The sequence below is a fragment of the Triticum aestivum genome, chromosome 2A (genome assembly GCF_018294505.1).
Source record: "Triticum aestivum cultivar Chinese Spring chromosome 2A, IWGSC CS RefSeq v2.1, whole genome shotgun sequence".
Classification (NCBI taxonomy): domain Eukaryota; kingdom Viridiplantae; phylum Streptophyta; class Magnoliopsida; order Poales; family Poaceae; genus Triticum; species Triticum aestivum.
The window spans coordinates 571491303-571499715 of NC_057797.1; positions in this window are offsets into that span (position 1 = coordinate 571491303).

Consider the following 8413-nt stretch of genomic DNA (forward strand, 5'->3'; position numbering starts at 1 on the left):
AGCTAGAAGGAGATTATTAAGTGTGAGTGTGTGTTTTACCCATCCAGGCGGAAGTTATGTGCACAAAAGAGGAGAACGATTCGATGTGGCGTTAGGATTGAGGATAATTAACTACGTATGGAGACATAAAGACCTTGAACGTGCATGTGTGAGAGGTATACATGTATACGTGGGATGTGTGTGTGTGCACACGTGCATGATCGAGATAAAAGAAAGAAGACATAAGTCATAAGATCAACGACATGGGAGAGACGGATCGGTATGACAATATGCATGCATGTGAGAATGCAGGGAAGAAGGCCTGATGATTGAGCATGTGTTTTTGTCTTTAAGAGATAGTGGCGTGGGCTGGAGCATGCATCTATGGCGAGCAGAGGGAGTGAGGCGCAACGATTGTGCAAAAGAGACCAACCTATAAATGCATATGTAAGGAGAGACATATATAGTGTGGGTGATAGGAAGCAAGACTCCGTGCAAGAAAGAAATGTTGACGGAGAAACTACAGATAGATACAGAAGGGACATCCGCTAGTTTGGGTGTTGGAGATGATCGTCGGGTGGTTCAAAGGGTGAAGTTATATATGTGTGTGAGAGGGCACTTGACTGCATGTAGAGAGAAACATATGTAGTGTGCGTGATAGGAATCAAGAGTGAGGGCGAGAAAGAAGGTTGATGGAGAAACAGATAAATAGAAAGATAAAGATGCTAGCTAGTGTGCGTTAGAGATAGGAGTCGAGTGGATCAGAAGGCTGGGTTATGTGTGTGGGTGTGAGAGATATAGAGAGAGGGTGCATGTGAGTCACATACAAACATATATCAGAGAGAAATGAGATCCAGAGAGATGGAGTTTTGTGTCTGCGAGAGAGAAAGATATTTCACAACGAGAGTGATAGCTAGAGAGACATGAGAGGGAACACAAGATATCTCTAGGGAGAGAGGGTGTGTGTGAGCGACATACAAGAGAACAATGGAGAAATATGAGACCCTGGGAGACAGAGTTTGTGTTTGTGTGTGAGAAAGAGATATTGAAGAGGAAGAGTCGTAGGTTCTCATATCTAAGGAGCGAAAGACATCTCTGTATGAGGGGTGTGCGAGTGGCACACATGGGAATAGTAGAGAGAAATGAGACCCCGGGAGACAAAGTTTTGTGTTTGTGTGAGAGAAAGAGATTCCACATGGAGAATCATAGTTAGAGACACATAGCAGGGAGCAAAATATACTTAGAGAGAGATAGAGTGATGAAGGTCGAGGGAGAGAGTACCGTTAGTGTGTTACAAAGATACAAGATCATTGTCGACATACAGGTAGCACGAGAGGTACCTGAGAGACGATGAACGCGTATAGGTCCAGAGAGATAGTCCTATATAAGCATGAGTGATAGCTATATGAGACGAATATCAGGATTAAAGGGGATTCAAATATTTAAACTTGAGATCACGACATCGATAATATCATAACGCAAATTGGTGTATCAAACATGCATATTCATTTGAATTTGGGCACACGTGTAATGTTATATAGTTTATCAATATTGGTGATCCATAGATTCTTTAATTACAAACAATACAAGGTTTATATGCAATTAATGTCTAAATGGGATTACACTATATGTTGCGTGTGTGAAACACATTATACATGTTTGAGAAGTAAAAAAACCCGCATGAAACACACATTAATTGGAGACAGTTAGCGAGGAATGCATACATTGGATTTCAAGATAAAGTGGTTTCAAATATTTGAAAATCCAAATTGATGGATACAACCTTATGAATCTGAGATCATGCCATTTGCAAACCATATTTATGTATAAATGGTGTTGTGCTTTTGAAAGTATATATAAAAAATGATGTATATAGAATGTAATTCCAATTGAAAATGGATCCCGCCCGGAAAAAATAGAATACAAACGGGATTCGAAATGAGTTGGCACGGTAAACGTGCACTCTGTAAAATTTGAACGAAGTGGGGAAAGTCGCAGTAACCGCCCGAAACCAAAATATGCGAGATGGAAATCACTACTGCCTATCCCTGCCACGCAAAGCCTATCTGCTGGATTTCTATAGGTTTCGATAGGGGTAGGTTCGTAATTTCACCCAAACGTGACGTAACTGCCTCTCACCTGGATTCATACACGGTGGGCGCCAAAACACAGTGTGTCCTCGGCCGAAATTGACTCCCTCCCCGATTCATATTCATACACGGTGGGCGCCAAAAACAAACTCTCGTCGGCAAATATTCGGTGTATGCGAGATTACCGTCCTATCCCCAACCGACTAATGTTGTTGTGATGTAGTAGAAATTTGAAATGGGGGCTAAGTTTGTAAATTTCCTCGCATTTGAGACAAGCGTGCCCTGAATACATGGTTCCCCCTTCCTCTCTACCTCCCTTTTCCCCATTCGTACTTCGTGGGTGCCAAAACACCCTCTCCACCCCACCCTCCTCCGTCCGCCGCCGTCCGCCACCCCATCCACCGCCGTCCTCCTCCACCATGCCGGAGCTAATACCCTGATGCCGCCGTCCATTATAAGAGATCGACCTCTCTCATCCACGGCTTCGGGCCGGGATCCTTGCATCCCGTCCTCTCGCTTGATCCCCGCCGTCGTCCACCTTGTTGGCGCCGCTACTACAACCGTCTCGTCCACCGCACCCCGCCGCCACCGTCTACCCTCCTAGATCTGCTTCCACGCCAACGACAGCCATCACTACCGCAGCACCGTCAAATTCTCAGCAGATGCGTACAGGCGCCGCACCAGAGGCGGTACTCTTTCGTATCTGCTCAACTTATTTATCGCAGCAAGAAAATAGATCGCCACTGCTTTACTCTGATTTCTTGTCTTGGTTGTGAAGTTGCCTTTGTCCAGTTTGCACCTTCAGATCCGCCATGGCACGCTCAACACTCTACTCCCAATGCTTATGGTTTTCCCCTTTTATATTCCACACTAGTTAAATCACAGTAGACTAAATTTCAAAATTGGGTCAGTCGATTTTTCAGAGCTCGTCGGAGTTCGCCGGTGCGATCGAAGGGGCTCGGGTGGTTGTGGGGCCTTGCCGAACGAAGAAAACTCGACGCGGGTGGGGGTTGGGGCGGAGGTGGGGGTGGGGGTGGTGGAGGAACACAGGCGGTGGGAGCCGGTGGTCCGGCCGGCGGCCCGTGCGGTGTTCTGTGTGGGAAGAATCAGAGACGAGGAAGAAGAAGGGTTAGGAGACGTAGGATCTTCATCCAACCACCTGAAATGGTCGAGAGACAGCTGGGAGTTGCATTCTTAATGTGCTCTGGTTCATCATGTGTGGGCACTGCGCAACCAACATTTTATTATCCAAAATCTGCTTGCTCTTCTTTACCATATTCCTCTTCCGTTCTTCTTTAATATGTACTCTCTCCGTTCCTAAATACAAGTCTTTGCATAGATTCCACCATGGACTACATATGGAGCAAAATAAGTGAACCTACACTCTAAAATGTATCTGGATACATCTGTATGTGATCCATAGTGGAAATCTCTACCAAGACTTATATTTTGGAACGGAGGGAGTATAATAGTAGTACAGTATGTTCCTTGTACTGAAGATGAGCAGGGACATTTGCAGTGTAGAGGTCTATACGGTCGGTTGTGATGGACACTTTGAGCCTCTTTGATTTGTAGGATCTCATAAACATAGGAATAGTATTTGTAGTGGCCTGCCCACTTGAATCCTATAAGAATAGCAAGGAAATGCGGGGAGCTGTGTCGCCTTTGAGAGTTACACTGATATTAATAGTACCTCACCTTCACTTGAAGAGCTAGTATCCGAAGCCTTTCTAGCTGTACCGGCAATACTAGCACATATATTCCAGCAAGTTCCACTTTGCTGATTTTACTCTGATGCTTAAGGTTTTCCCGTTATATCTACACTATGATCTCTATAGCTGCTTTCTGTCGCACTAGCAGGAGTCCACTCTTGAAGCTAAACACTGCAATGACTTAAAAAATTGGCACCAAGGCATTGAGTGCCATTCTGGATGCAATGAAAGTCATACGCTCCCCACCTGTTGATTCTTGTTCAGAATATGATCCTAATGACCATTCTAACCTCGAGGAGTCAAAGGCAGATGGCTTGTCCTGTCCACCCATCAAGGTGCCTGTTCTAATTTGGCAATGTTTTATTGATTGCGGGTATCTTGCATATGTTGTCTTGCATTTTTTTCTACTTTGTTGCACCGCCATCTGTTTAGTTTACTCATCATATATATCGAGATGCCATGCCCATCCATTATCAATACATATTCCATCTGTCATCATACCATGTTTTTTCACTCAAATGATGTTCTTGTGCATCAGACATCAAAAAGGAAGAGGGTGATTGTCGAACCTGAAGGAGCACCAGCAAAGTCCTTGAAAAACATGGTGGTGCCGGAGAAATCAGACAACACCCCACTTATATTGGTCGTACAACCAGTGACACAAAACATAGGACCAACTCCAGCAGACTGTACCCATACTTCACTGGCCACACCACTAGCCCCACCACACAGGACCTGCACTCCAGCAAAAGGTATACCGATTTCATTTGCCATAGCACCAGCTGTACCACAGAAAAATCCCACTCCAGCAAAAAGTACAGCAAGTCCACCAGCCGAAGACCTATCCCAACTGCAGAGATGGCCAATTCCTGCAGATTGGAACCCCATTCCATTTATTCCTAGTTTAAAAGACAATGCTTTCAATGTTGTTAGGGACTATGTGCATATATTCCCATCATGGGAAGATTATTGTGAAGACCAACACCATTTTCACATCTTCCTGTCTAACTTACGTGTAAGTGCTATTATTCATGGTTATTATTTTCCTGTTTTCTGCTGATTGAACACATTAATGATTTACATTACATTGTTGTAACTAGGTGAGGGTCAATCTGGATAGTCATGACGAGCAAAGCTTGCTCGTGCTTTTCAAGGAAGCATTGCAGCAGTATCGGTGTTACCGGAGGAAATCACACTTTGATGGCAAGTCTATAAATGAATTTCCGATGAAGTCTCCTATGCTAAATTTAGAAGACATTGAATGGAAAAACCTTGTTATGCACTGGTCTCGTTCCCAGGATGAGGTACTGTCTATGAAATCACATGACAATTTCAACTTCTACTTTTCCGCATGTGCCTTACAGATCTTTTTTTGCAGGAAATCTGCTCAAAGAAGAATTCCGGTTTGACAAGAATGACAGGATATCGCAAATATGCTGCCCGCTGGTTTGCTCTTGTTAGTACCTGTTGTTCTATATCACTATACTTGCATACATACCTGGTTCATTATGTGACAGCAGTATGCATGATAGCTTGCTTATCAATTGTTCGCTCCAAATTATCTGATCTGTATGAATGGTTACATTAGTGTAGAATATATCCAATGCCAATGTTTTTTTAGCTCTGCATTGTTCTTGTAAGTACATGCTGTCCTTTATCAGTGTAATTATAATGACAGGTAGTTGTTCATGTACCATCACTCTGCAGCTTATTTTCCTTTGCCCTCCATTTTCTACACATCAGATCTATATTTACTCTTACCATAATGTTGGTACTGAAGAAGTTTAGCTGTTCATTACTCTTGGCTGTACCTTTTGCCTGTATCGCTGCACTTACATTTATAGCTACTTGGTTATGTAGCATCACTCTTCATCTTATCTTAAATATTCTCCATTTTCGTATATTATCACATCTATATTTACTCTTAACAAAATGTAGAATAAAGGCAATGCTTTTGAAGAAGATTCTGTGGTAAACTTCTTGAATTACTCCCCCATCAGCCTGGACAAGGCCTTTATAGAGCCTATCTTCACCAATAATGTAAGTTTGTCCATCTCAAGCCTTCAAACTTTGTTGTATATATTTGGTTAGGCATGACTGCAACAGATGTTTATTTTTGGTGTTTGCATCAAATTGCTTGTTTAAAGTTTATTATGTAGTTCATAAACAAAAGTTTGTCCTTTCTCAATTTAAGTTTTCAGTTGTACAACCAAGTTCCTTCTTCATACCATTTACATTAAACTATACAGAGCAAGTGATCTTCTTTTGCACTGCATGTATGCTTCTGTTCTTCATCCGTAATCCAGTGGTGTGGTGAACCTACCCACTACAGCACAATGTCATATTCTGCAATGTCTTAACTATGAACAATGTCATATCATTCTACTATTATTTAAACCGTCTCTTTATTTGCCAATCTGAAATGGTATAAATTGACAGCACACTAACCATTGATACTTATGAGTTCTTGATCTGTAATCTAGTGGTGTCGTGAAGCTGCCAACTCCTTCACAATGTCATTTCCTGTCATGTCTTGACCTGAACAATACCATATTGTGTTAATGCAATTTTAAACTGTGTCACTTTATTCGTCAGTAAGAAATGTGATGAATTGTGAGCACTGATACTTTTATGTACAAAACCTATCATCTGTCTGCCTGTTTATCTTTCAGAGTGAGGAAGATATAAGTGTTGAACAAGTGCGGTCTCATCATCTTGCTCAGCTGCTTGCGCTGCAGCTCCCCAGGAGGGCTAACCTTTCTTGAACTCTATTGAAGTGCTGTCGGTTTTGTATATTATTTTGTCGGCGTGTTTATTTGCACTGGTGGCGATCTTTGATGCCCAGTGTATGTAATCTGCTGTCTGCTTGTGCTTTATTATCATAGTGTCGAACTTTGATGCCCAGTGGATGTAATCTGCCGTAGTTTCTTTATTGTATAGTCTAGGTTTTTTCTTATTCACGATGCTGCAGTTATTTTACTGTATATATATCCTGTCTTCGCAGTAAACTGGCCAAACCGTAAAATTACGGTACATAATCGGGCCGTCATGCAATCACGATGTAGGTTGGGCCTGAAACGTGCCGAACAGCTCACGGGCCGGCAGCAACCCGAAATGAACCCCGACCCATGATTGTGAGAATCAAATCATGGGCTTTTAACAGGCCAAAATTGTCTTGGTCCTTGTTTGACCCAATCAGATATCGGCTGCGAGTAGGCCGGATGCAAACCGGGTCGTAGTTAGGCCCAACTATATGACATGCTTTTAACAGGCCGAAATTAATATAGGGCCGAAATGTTAAACGGGCCCTTAACAGGCCAAAACTAATATGGGGCCGAATTACTAAGTGGGCCTTTAGCAAGTGGGCCCAAAAGTATAGTGTCCAATTGATGGGCCAAACCTGATATGGGCCATAATTGAGCCCAAGGCCTCTTAAAGGGCCGGACCTGATCTGGGCCGTAATTTGGCCCAGAACGTGGTAGGCTTTTAACGGGCCGGATCTCATATGGGCCACTATTAGGCCCGGAGCATGGCAGGCCATTAATGGACCGGATCAAATATGGGCCGGCATTTGGCCTAAAACATGGCAGCCAGTTAATGGGCCGGCCTACTAGGGTCCTCAAAATCTTGTGGGCCTACAGCTGGGCCGGCCCATTAATGTCGGTGAAATTCGTGGGCCTTTAGCTAGGCCGGCCCATTATGATCCGTAAGAATCTTGTGGGCCTTTACCTGGGCCGGCCCATTATGATACACAAAAATCTTGTGGGCCTTTACCTGGGTTGGCCCATTATGGCCCGCAAAATCTTGTGGGCCTTTAGCTGGGCAAGCCCATTATGGTCCGCAAAATCTCGTGGGCCTTTAGCTGGGCCGGCCCATTATGGTCCGCAAAATCTTGTGGGCCTTCAGTTGGGCCGGCCCATTTAAACTTGATGGGCCGCTCCACATGTCAACATATCATAGGCGCGTCTCGCCCATTGGATGAGTGACACCTATGCCAACGCAGACCTGACACGTGTCTCCTCCAGCCAATGATGATTTTACACGTGGAAAATCCCCATTGGTCGGGGCTGTTAACGGGTTATCGGATCCAAAACCCGACCCGATAGCTTAACGGTGTTCCGTTACGGTGGATGCCACGTGTCGGTCACCCTTGACGAAAGCACTTCTGTGACGCATGATTTATCATCATGGAAGTGGACACTTCCTTGATGATAATTTTGGTAATGTCATGGAACACTTCTACGACAGCACAGGTATGACTATCTTGATTCTGTCATAAAATCGTCATGGATGTACATGCATGACAAAAAATGCGACCTACTGTGACAAACACATATCATCACGGAAGTGTATTTTTTTTGTAGTGTAAGCATCCTAGAATTCTTTGACAAAACTAAGCACCCTGAAATTCTTTGACAACTAAACTGCTGGCTATATGATGTTGGCCATATATATTGTACGTATATAATGTGAAGAAACGAGTGGTAGTACTATACCAACTAAAAGATGAAATGTAAGAAATACTAGTATGTACGTACTGAAGAGTTAAAGTAACAAGAAGAAACATAACATAGTTCTGCTGGGGGCTCAGCACAACACACCCCTCAAATTAAATTAAGCACACCTGAAATT